Below are 12,679 nucleotides of genomic sequence, written 5' to 3'. Positions count from 1 at the left end.
TATATATAATATTCTGTAACTCTGTAACTTCTGTCGGTGCTGTGCTTTTTTGGAAATCGAATTTCCCAGAGGAAACCACCCGAGGGATTAATAAAGTCCTATCTAATCTAATCTAATCTAATCTAAATTCAGAGCTCTTTCCTCCCTTTCCTTAAAGTGGGTCTGAGAGGGTCTGCTCATTTCAAACTTAATATGCTTAATCTCTACTGTTTACTGTGTGTGTACTCTTTCATGCTTCACAGTTAGGGCTGCTCAATTAATCGAATTTTAATCTCGATTACGATCTGGGCTTTCAACGATCATTAAAAATGACTGAGCCGATTATTAGCCCCTCCCTCGTGCTTTACTCTCGCGCTGCTCCGTGTGGCAAATCGAGCGCACCTCTCTGCATTTCGAACACGTGTCACAACAATTAAGAGTCCCCAACCTTTTTTGCGCCACGGACCAGTTTATGCCCGACAATATTTTCATGGACCGGCCTTTAAGGTGTCGCGGATAAATACAAAAAAATAAAACGAGTACCGGTACCGAAAAAAAGAAAATTTATTCATAACACACGTGAAAAGACCAAGGAAAACTGAGTAAACGATAAAAACGATAACAAAATAACGCTGAAAACCGATAAAAACCCTGAAAACCATACGTTTCACACCTGAGCCTCAACTCTCGCAGCCTGGTACCAAACGACTCATGTACCGGTCCGAGGCCCAGGGATTGGGGACCGCTGATTAAGACTACGCGAGGGAAGCTCGGAAAGCTCGGAAAGCTAAGCAGAAGTTATTTGGAGAGGAGAGTGACTGCTGTTGGTTGAAAAGAGAGGTAAAAAAAACTTCAGTGGTGTGGAAACATTATGGGTTCGCGGAGTCAGACGTGGATCAAGTAGACAGAGTGTGTAAAGTTTGCTACAGTGTCATAGTTGCACCACAGAGCAACACTGCAAAGTTCACTAAACATAGATGTTTGCATTTTTCATTTATTTTTTATATTGCAAACATTTGCACATTATTTTATATTATTTTTTGACAATCTTTAAAGTCATTATTCAATACATTGTTATTGTTAAATAAATATCGTCAAATAATCGAGATCTCAATTTCAGTGAAAATAATCGTGATTATCATTTTTTCCATAATCGAGCAGCCCTATTCACAGTTCAGAGTAATCTTACACTAATCATTTATGAAGCTCCTCAGCTGATGCTCATCTAAAATAATCTGTTTTCAGTCCCCTACCGCTCCCTTTCAGATAATTTTCTTCTGATTGGCTGCCCCTCACAAAGTTTTACAAAGTCATGTGAATAAGGCTTATATGCGTGCCACCAGACCTACTCTCACTGACATCACACAGAGTCAAACAGAAAACAAAAGACTGTGTCAAAGTACGTGAGTGGAGCAGTCTGAATCCTGAGCTTTTCACTCAGACCGATTACTTACATACGATAACCACATTAATTGAAAGACTGGCTATGTTTTACAGTATCATGCACCTTTGGAACAGTATACAGGGAACAGAAATACGGGTAAAGCAGAATAGACCCATTTAAAAACAGAGCACTGCAGTTTTTTATTTCTTAAAGAGGACTAAACTGATGTTTTACAGAGAACTATTTACAACTGTGGGTCAAAATGCGAATGTGTGCAAACGTGGGAGAGCATGTCACCCAATGTAACACTGTGCCTAAATAGCAATAGTGGGGGGTTTTTTCTACAGCCATCCATTCTCTAACTTCTTTACTTCACAATAGAGGACTTCACACAAAGTATGTGTGAGACGTTATTCTTTAATTCTACCACTCAATAAAATAGTTTTGTATTTACAGCACTGCACTGTTTTAGCCCTACTATCCCCGGGAATCTTGTCCTGCATCATACATGGGGTCACCATATGGTTATAGGGCAGCCACATGTCCTACTGTAGAGCCCCTTGATGTAGTTGGGAGGTCTGTGATTATTAATGTCGTGGGAACGCACTGAATTTGCAAGTAATTTTAGCTGGTTTGGTTTTACATCAGATGGAATTTTCTAATCCCATCCCCCCGGTTCGCTGGGGCTATTACATTAAAAAAGGGGGAAAAATTTTGAAAAAAAAAACTGAAAACGCCACTGGTGGGGAAACTAGATATATTCTTTTTCCTGCTTTGGATATTTTGATATTTTTGTGGGACTTCTAAACAGTAAGCTACCCTGTCATACTCCGATAGTATTAATTTAGACCAGTTGAATACACTACATCTGGAATTTCCTGAAGTGAGCTCCTCATCTTAATCTATTGAAAAACAATTTCCTAATCACTGACATGTTAACCTGTCTCTGGGACAAATTTCATTAAAATAAATCTGACACCAACAACACTCAGCATCGCCTAGGACAGCAGCACATTCCTTTCTCTTTCCACTGCACCAACACTAACGAAGCTTCATCCTGCATGAGCAAATAGCACCACCTTTAACTATTCTCAGCATCACACATGACACATCAGATTCTTTTTCCCTATAAGAGTATTTTACATGTGGACGAGCAGAAAAACCCCCAAAGTGAAACTGATTATTAATTCCTTTTCTCCTCCCTCCTCTCCACTCTTCAGTCTCTGCCTCTTGCATCTTCTCCCTCCCCTTTTTCTTCTCTTCCCTGTCATGCTTCTATCCTGACTGAGAGTGTTAGTTTATGAGTGAGTCACCCTCCTTTGCCTTTGAAGCTTCTTCTTGCTCTATATCTATCTTTCTGCTCCATCTATATGGTTTTACCACCTTTTTGTGTTCTTCCATTCTGTGTCTTGTGGTGTCTCATTGCTTGTTATTATTTTTACCTATTTTTACCTCCGCCCCAATCCCAACACCCTTTTCTTGCTGCTCTCCCCGTCTACCTGCTTCCTGCTACTGCAATCATTTATTTAGTCAGCCAGTTGCACATTTTCTTATCCAGCCTGATGTCTTACTCACTGATTCCGTCTGATTTTGTAACAGTCACGTAACAAACAGCTTCTGTTCATCGTCCAAACTACTGCACCCAACTCTGAATGTGGCCTTCTGCTTGACTCAGCTTTGATGTGTGCAACACACAAGTGCATGTAAGGCTGCATTACATACATAGCAAAAAAAGAGAAGCACTTTGTTTTGTCATGCATTTCTAACTCTTATGCACACAAACCTTTAGGCACAGGATACAAGCATCACAAATGGACAGTAAGCACACAAAGACACAAACCCTCATGCCCAGAGACATCAATTATATGATCTGTCATGACGCACACAAATGTGTCATACACAACAACGCTTTCAAAATAAGAGAGTCAGCAAAGGGGGTAGGGGTGTCCTGTCCTGACTGAAAATGTGTCTGAACATGAAAAGAGTCAAACAAAAGGTCACCACAATTGTCAGCAGCCTGCCCATTTATACTGAATGCTGGACCTGCTTGTCCACACACTATCCCTTAGAGGGTTGAAGCAATTTTATTTTTTTTAAAAAGAGAAAGTGTCTGTTCTGTTCCCTCTGGTGTTTTCTCTTCATTGCAGCAGCAAGGAGGTTGAGAAGTGTGCAGAAGACACAGGAGAGAAGATCCTCATGGGATTTGAATTCGGGCCAGGAGGTCCATGTATGCTTTCTGACTTTGTGTGTGTGTGTGAGTATGTGTGTTTATGTGTTGTGTGTGGTGGATAGAGGCAAACCAGGCTCCACAGACTTGAGCATGTGTAACTGAATAAGTTTGTGTGCAGCAGTGTGTTCACGTTTCTAAATCTTGTGCACACTGTTGTCATCTGTGGTGAGATTGTCCACATTCCATGTATGCGAGCGTGTCAGTATTCCCTATAGCTCGCTGCAGTCCACCTGTGCACCTGCAGTCCTACTTTCCGAAAGGCCCTCTGGTGGGGCCTTTGTATCTGGGCAGCTGCCTGTCTGGCTTGGTGCCAGTCACACTTCTGTTATTCCCCAGTGGGAATAGCACACTTAGAATTTAACACAGTCAAGAGGCTGAAGCCATTAAAGGTGGGCCGCCAACAGGGCTTAGATATCCACATTACGGTAGAGCCCGTTAAAGAAACAGGATAATGATGAGGGGGGTGGGGATGGAAAACGTTTGAGAAAGACAACAAAATGTGGGCATAAATTTGGGGAAAGAAAGAATGACAGAAAATGGCCTAGTGATAACTAGTTAATGGGTACTATCGTGTATCCATCTGTATCCATCACATCCAGCACTGATATACTCAAGGTATCCCATGTCCTTCCCACATGAGCGCATATACATCTCCACCCACCTAAAGCTAAAGTCACATTCACACACATTACTAATTCTTGGTGCACCTGGAACTGCCTCATGCAACAGTGTATTTCCCATTCAAAACGACCTTTCCTGGTCACCTTCACACTTACTCAAGCTTCATCTCTCGGCTCATCTTCAACACATACAGCAACAAGAAGAGGTTATGAATAAAGTCGAGACACTTACACGGCAGGCCCGCTCAAAGGCAAGGAGAGACAGAGTGAAGCCAGTGGTGCGCCACTAGCTTACCCGATGTCCCTCCGCAAGGTTACTGGCCCGGCCACCGCCGGCCCACTCTGCCTAACTCACACCCACGCGACGCCGGGCGACATGTGAAGGTCCCTTGGGCCACGGATCATTACCGGATCAAAATGAAACCTCTCCGCAGTTGGCGCTGCAGGTGCGATGCGCCGTAACCGAGACAAACAACGCAACTGATCCCAAATAGCCCTTACATGTCTGCTGCATACAGCGCCCGGGAAAGGCAAGAGACAGGCGCGAGAACAGCGCGTGCTGCTCGGTGATAATGTGGGACTGTAGCCCTTCATCAACTGACACGGGACACGGATGAGTGGATGGATGGAAGGATGAATATATATGTACACACGCGTGTGCACGCACATCGGCGCGTAGACGCGCGTACACGCAGGCACACACTTCCTTATAATGTCATAGCGCTGCTCGCCAGGTTATTATGGTATGCTCTACTGTATAGGCTTTATTATAGCTGTGTAAGGCCTGCGATGACAAATGCCACATCAGGCCATGTTGCATATTCTGTAAGCCCGTAAAAACCTCCCGACATGCGAGTAACGAATCACAGCGAAAGCAGCACATCTTCCCCATTAAAAAGGCGCTCGGGTACCCGGGGTAAATAACAGTCACGCACGCGAGCACGCACGGACTCATCGACTCACCGTCCAGGCCGAGCTCAAGGACATCAGCATCAGCGCGCGGGTGGGGAGGCAGAATCCCCGTTAATCTGCGTGTGCGTGGAGCGGAGAATGTCCCAAACCGGATGAGAGGACACGGGGGACAGGGAATGCGGCAGCTCCCGTTGCCTGGAGTCCGAAGGGGTGAAGGGATGAAAGTCGACGGCCGTGCGGGTGAATATTCCGCTCCGCGCGGTCACCTGACGGTTGGTCGGCGGAGTTCTGCGGCGGTTGGAGAGAGAGAGAGAGAGAGAGAGAGAGAGAGAGAGAGAGAATGCGCCGGTTGAGGGTTTAAACACCTCCGTTGTGGGGAGGGGGCGTCCGTGTGCCTGGACGAGGATAGCTACTCCCTGCTATGAAAGCAGCTAATTTAACCAAATTCGGCGAACTGTGAAGGGCAGTGGGAGAAAAAGGAAAGAAAAGAAACGTGTGAGGAGAAGCTCATGCGACATCTTTGCAGGATGAGGAGGAGATTGAGCTGCTACCAGAGCTCGCGCGCACAGGAGCTCAGTCTCAGCATCCGTTAGAGGGGGTTGAGGGATGCTCTGTACGTCACCCCCACCTACTCGACTGCGTCATGACGACACCAGACACACCGCAACGAACGTTTTTCCTCTAGAGCAGTCTCTGTTATCAGTTGGCATCTAAAGCCATCTTTTAAAAAATCCCAGCACGGGCACGCATTGATCTCAACATTACCTTTTAAAAATAAAGCTTCCAGTCGTTCACTTATAGACCTAAAGCCACAAACTAACCATTCTAATCCACTTCACCACTGTTCAGGTCCTTAATTTGGCTTAAATCGAGTTCTCCAAGTTACCAAAATAGGCAGCCATTTTGGTAATTTGGAGAACTCATTTTATGCCAAATCAACTAACGGCAAATCTTATAACAACGGAAAACATCAAAACTCTTATTCTGCAAACAGCAAAATATGTAATCCAGCACCTTTAAACAAAATGGCAATTAGTACTACATTTAAAGAACACGTGGATCAGATCCTGTCCATTTAAATTCACTACAATCTTTAGATGTCTGGCATTTGAGTTACGAACACTTTATACAGAAAGAACACCGACATTTTCCTTAAAGGTTTACATAAATGGTGTGGTGTTTGTGGTGATATGTTATTTTGCCAAATGTGTGCATTATGATGTGCCTTCACTAGCTGGGACCACATCCTCATTTAGAGTTTCAGGTAGATAATGGTTAAGCAAGAATTAAGGCTGCAGTTTAGGGACAATCTTAGCTTCTGGGCCAGGCATAGCTTCATATGCTAATGAAAGGTAAATGAGTTTTAAAAAGGGAGGGAGGATGTGCCATAAAAACAAGTAAAAACAACAAACAGCTTGTCTTTCAGGAGGTGGGGGGTCATATACAGACAGACAACTGGAAGGGGTGTGTACCAGGTGTTGGCCCACTCCTGAAATTCAGATAAATTGTCTCGAATTATTTTGTCTTGTCCATCCAAAGGACATTATTCCAGAAGTTTTGTGACTTCTTCACATGCAGTTTTGCACCTCTAAGCCATGCTACCATGTTCTTTTTAGAGAGGAGGCTTTCTTCTGGCAACCCTTCCAAACAAGCCAGACTGGTTCAGATTTTTTGTTATTGTACTTTCATGAACTTTAACATTTAACATGCTAACTGAGACATGTGGAATCTGAGATATAGTGCTTGGGTCTTTCTGTTTTTGGTTATTTTTTTTTCTCTCTGAGCATTGCATAGTCTGACAGGACAGCCAGTCCTGCGAAGATTGTGACATTGTTTTAACACACACCTGAATGCTCCATACAAGCAAACTGCCACAACTTTTTTTATAGAGGTGTTCACACTTGCTCGTTGAGTGCTCAATTAGCAGCACCTGGATATTAATTACCTTCTTAATTCCTGGCAGCACTAATGGTATACTTACCTTTCACAGGACTGCATAGAGTCCCGTTAACACTTGTTTTGTTGTTTATCATATTACTGTAGTAGCTCTGTTCCAGTCTTACTAACCAACATTTGATTGTATAGAAGTCTGTGAGAAAACAACACATTTTAATGACCTTGTATTGCCCCCTAAGTAAACAGTGTCCTGATGACTTTATGTTCTCTATAATGCCACACAATGTTTCAGGTAGGCCTGCTTTGTTGTAGAAAAGTTACTGTTACCAGCATGCAGAGTCATTTGGTTTCTTAGTTGCTCTTTGTTTCTAATTTCAAAACACCAAGAAGGCAAAAGCTACATTCTCAACTTAAAGCTCCAAAACGAGACTTCACTAAAGAACAGGTGGATAACTTCATTGTGTATAGTTTACAGTCAGATAGATTTTTTTGTTTGTTTTTTGCTTAAGTGTGTAAAATCTTTAAACCTCTGCCATTTATTTAAATAAAGTTGTGAGCTTTGTTACAACTGCCAATCTGAAAACTGACCGAAAAGACAAACATTATGCGTCTTTGTTGTTACTGTTTTAATCTTAGTTTAGTACCAAATGATTGAAAAAATGGCACAGAAAATTTTCAGCAAGTTGTAATTATTTTTGATTGTGGACAGACCTACTGCCTCTATAAAAATGCATTAGAACATTTGGCTACTTTGTAGCAATACAACAGCTGTACTGTAATACAAAATTCCCTGTAAGGTGGCAGAGGGAACAAAATGGTGTCTGGGGAGAGCCAGAAATATGTCTTATTCTAATGTGTCACACATTCATCTTTAAGGTCACCTTTGCAAAGTAAGGGAAATGTTAGGCAGTCGGCCAAACCGCTGAAAACCGCATAAGACCTACCTAGTACCATCTGAGGTCCTCCACCTGTACCACCCATGCAGTACAGGATACTAATAAATATACCATGTTACTCTCCAACTTTAAACTTTAATACTTTAAAGCTAACATGTAGACAGTAGCTGTGCTTAACTGTGCTTGCATGCTTAAGCAATTTGCTTGAGCACCATTTGTATCCAGTTAATTAAAGCCCTTCCTGTTCTGTTTGCAGTGTGTGGTTCTGGGAAATCTCCTCTGGGGCACAGGAGAAGATGAGTTTATATTTCTGGAAGCAGCAGCAATTCTTATGACATGAATGGAAAAGGATGCCCTGTTATGTGGAGTGAGATCAACTGAAGAGACAAAGTGTTCTTTTCATGCAAACTCTATGAAGTCAAGTGCAAAAACAATGCTTTTCAGAGTCTGCACATACAAGCCCTGTAGATAGTGGCCTCCACACATTGGGAAGCTGGTCCACAGCTCATGTGTCTGGGTGAGAGGGACCAGAGTTAATCCCACTTTAGAAGCTGGGGGCTGTTCTTCTGTTCTCTGCAACTCCACAAAGCTCAGGAACTGTCCACTGTGCTGAAAGCTTGCATATCCTGGCGCTGAAGAACAGAGAGTCATATGTTCACTTCATGTAATCTCCAGCCAACACACACACGTACACCAGTCACCCAGACCCACACCACCCTCCCCCCATCCACATGCATGGCTATTGTCAAAGCTGTTGTACAGCATTATACAGCACGCCAGTGTGAGGAGAAAGAGGAGAAATGTATTTATAGATGAATCAAATGAATTTATTAATAGATATCCTCTACACTGCAGGGAGATGGACCACAGACTGTCCATGCACACACACACACACACACACACACACACACACACACACACACACACACACACACACACACACACTGGCACGGCATGCACACACATCTTGATGAAAGCTTTGGTGCTGATTTTATAGTTTCATCTTGTTATCTTTAATTCAAGTAAAGTCTTACGTCTTTATTTGAGGTTCACATTTGTGTTGTTAGCTCAATCACAGTTGAGAGTGATTTACATTCCACATGATGAATGAGAGATAGTATATCTTGATTTCAGGAGTTGGTTCTCTGTCCATATATGACTCCCCTGTACTAAAAGCTGTTTGTTCTTGTTTTAGTGCCCCACCCTCCCTCCGTCCCTTTTTCAATTCATTTACCTCTCATTAGTACATGAGGATCTGCCCTGCCTGGGAGCCGGCGCCAGTCCCCTCTGAGCCCTTCCCCAAACTGCAGGCTCAATTCATGCACACACCATCTGCCATTATCTACTCGAAACACTGCCAAACCTAAACGTGGATGTGGTCCCAGGTAGTGAATTGTAATTCCTTTGCTGATCGTTTTAATCTAGCACCAGCCTCAGGTCAAAATTTTATCCTGTCAAATTCCACTTACTGATAATTATCAACATGCTGGAGACATGCTTATGATTACAAGTTAACAAACAAGCTCCTGCTTCCATTTAAGTTTCATTTGAGTTTAATTAAATTTCCAAAAAATTGAGAAGCTGTAAAAATTTATATTGCAGAAAAGACAGTGCAAAGTCACATAGTGGAGCTACTGAAGTCTCCGAGGAACAAGACACAAAATTCTGATATGACGCCTCTTATTAAACAAACCGTTGTCATTTGTCATGATGTGGCAGGTAATTGAGGGGATCCAGTGAGTGAAATATGTTCATCTGCTTTAAAAAAAAAAAAAAATGCATCTCAGCAGTAGATATTGTAGTTAACTCTTGCATTAAAAAAGAATAAAAAAAACAACAACAACATATTTTCTAGTCAGACTGAAAAGACGACTCAGGATATGATATCATCTGATGGATGATACAAATCTTTTTTTTGTAAATATATACTTTCCCACCTCGTACCAAATTTGAATATTATTCTTGACAACTGGATCACCAGCGTGCGTTTACAGGTTTTTCATATTAGCATATCTGCTCAAAGCACGGCTACATCCAAGTAAAGCTTCCAAGCTGCTGGCATGCCTAGAGACTCTTGGCCTTGAGTCTTAACTCTTAATAAATTATAACTGAAGATGTTTTTTCAGAACACTTTGTTTTTGTTATATAACATCTATTTTTACAAAGAAATGCTTCACATTTGAACAGTTTCTTTATAATTATATTCCCACTAAGAAAGGCTGTGTCTCATAAGGCCTTGACAGACCTTCAGCTGACAGTACGATGGATTTTTCTGTCTGCTGACCGATCCATCTTTTCATTATTGCTCTGTTTACACGAACGATGAATCATGCAAACTGCTCTTTTTGCTCCTCCCCTAAATACTAAGACCAGGCACACACGCACGCACGCAAACTGACAGACAAACTTGCTCTCTTCAATCTATTGTCTGTGCATTAGGCATTTAGTGTGTTTAGAAGCACTTGGTTGATCTCTCATAGGTCTGAAGCTGAAGACTGCAGGGCTTTTATCAGGTCAAGGACACTCAGCTCCTAGACTGCAGGCTTGATACAGCTTCAACATCCCAAACTGTCATTTTGATATAAACACTCGTGCACATGGAGATGCACATGAACACAGCTGGTTGTGTGAGTGTGACCTTCTGACTTGCCCTCAAGCCCAGAGTAAAGGCTGAAGTGATGTGTAAGCAGATCAGAAGTTGACAGAGGAGAGGGGAGGCTATCCGAGCAGGCTGGAGAGTGCTGAAGTGTGATACAAAGATAAACTCTCCAATCCTCCACTCGTCATTTTACCTTCATCTTTGCCTCCTTCTTCTCCTCACCTACCAACCTTACTTCCACTCCTCTCACATCCATCTATGTTGCTCTCCTTTCTCCCTACTCCTCTGCTCCTTCCCATCTGATGGTTAATTTATGGAGCCTGCCTGAACGTGCACCTTCTCCATTATTAATACAACATTAGGGAGACAGAGGGAGGAGGACAGCAGAAGGGAGGAGAAGCAGAGAAAAATGTGGGAGATGCAGGGACACAGGACAGACGGTGAAAACAAAAGCAGTGGAAGGAAGCTGAGGATTTGGGCAGAGGGATAAGTACGGAGATGGACAGGAACAGAGAGAGAAGAAAAACAGAGACAAGGAAGACAGGAAAGGAGCAACTGAGGAGAGAAGCAGACAGATTTTTTCCAGTACATGCACAAGGGGGGAAAAAAGCTGGAGTTAAACGAGAGTGACAGATGAGAAGGGAGAAAATGTGTCAAGAAGAGGAATGCTACATGACACGTGATGCTGTTGGGATGCATGCAATGTATCCTGCCCCGTGAAGAGAGGCAGAATGCACGAAGAGGATGAGGAGAGGAGGGGGGGAGGGGGGCAGAGACTCAGATGTGTCACAAATGATCATGTGACTATCTTCAACCTGGACAAACACACACGTACAGGCAGACCTGATTTTTTTTTTTGCAAGCTAAATTCAGGAAAGTAAGGTGCTCATCTGCTAAATATATCACATCTAAGAAGCTTTGAACAGAAGGAAGAAAAAAAATACTTTAATAGTATCCACAATTTCAGTTTTTTCCTCGCACACAGCAGCAATGGCAACATACAGAATGTAAGGATGGATATATTCCATATTCATCTTATCATCAGTATATCTTCAAGAGATGATCACAACCAGCAGTGTGGCAGACATCCAAGCACAGTGCCAAACAAGAAGGAAGAAAACATACATTTCACCATATTGATTTATCTCAGTTTAGTGTTTTTCTGTAGTGTAGGTTCACAACAACAATCTTCTTATGGTGTTTTCTATTGGGGCGACCGTGGTTCAGGGGGTTGGGAAGCTCATCTTGTAACAGGAAGGTTGCCGGTTCGATCCTCAACTCTGTCTGTGTTTGTCATTGTGTCCTTGGGCAAGACACTCCACCTACTGGTAATGGGCCGCTGGCACGATATGGCAGCCTCGCTTCTGTCAGTCTGCCCCAGGGCAGCTGTGGCTACAACTGTAGCTTGCCTCCACCAGTGTGTGCGTGAATGAATATTAGTGCATGGGTGAATGAGACATGTTGTATAAGAACCAGTACATTCACCAAAGGATTCAGGAATACCTTGAGTAAGAATAGGATCCACAAGTTTTTCATTTATTTTGGATTTCCTCTAATCCACACAAGATAAAAGTATACATATATACCCAGGAAAATATCTGGCTAATTGTTAAATGTCCCTTGAGAAGTTGCACATTGACCAGATGCTTCTGGTAAGCCATCAACAAGCCTCTGGTATTTGCTGGATATTTGATACAATTTTTCAGTAGGGTTGAAAACGGGGCTTTGGGAAGGCCATTCCAGCAAGTTAATATTAGCCTGCTTTATCCAGTCCAAAACCAGTTTTGGTGTGTGTTTGGAATCACTGTTGAAACACTAAGTTGAATTCAAGTTTCAACTGAGTTGAATTCAAGTTTCAACTGTCTAACCATTGATTTGAGTTAAAGGTATTAAAGATGTACAGATGAGGATTACAGAATTTGTAGCCCTCTATGAAGATTTATTGGTAGTTAAATATTTTCCAAGTCCTGTTAAACAGAGCAGGGAATTTTTGACATACAGTGGGGCAAAAAAGTATTTAGTCAGCCACCGATTGTGCAAGTTCCCCCACTTAAAATGATGACAGATGTCAGTAATTTGCACCAGAGGTACACTTCAACTGTGAGAGACAGAATGTGAAAAAAAAATCCATGAATCCACATGGTAGGATTTGTAAAGAATTTA

General features: G+C 42.6%; 1 protein-coding gene across 1 annotated transcript in view; it reads right to left on the bottom strand.

Annotated features, from left to right (window-relative positions):
- Positions 1-5,730, bottom strand: part of atp2b3b (ATPase plasma membrane Ca2+ transporting 3b) — a gene marked incomplete at its 3' end in the record, with an annotated part of 49,783 nt that extends 44,053 nt beyond the window's left edge. Inside the window, 1 exon segment of the mRNA XM_005950646.3 lies at positions 5,177-5,730.
- Between the last annotated feature and the right edge of the window lie 6,949 nt (positions 5,731-12,679).

This window comes from Haplochromis burtoni, unplaced genomic scaffold (assembly GCF_018398535.1).
Source record: "Haplochromis burtoni strain Fernald_Lab_line unplaced genomic scaffold, NCSU_Asbu1 Contig_816, whole genome shotgun sequence".
Taxonomy (NCBI): Eukaryota; Metazoa; Chordata; class Actinopteri; order Cichliformes; family Cichlidae; genus Haplochromis; species Haplochromis burtoni.
This window is presented reverse-complemented; position numbering and strand designations above follow the sequence as displayed.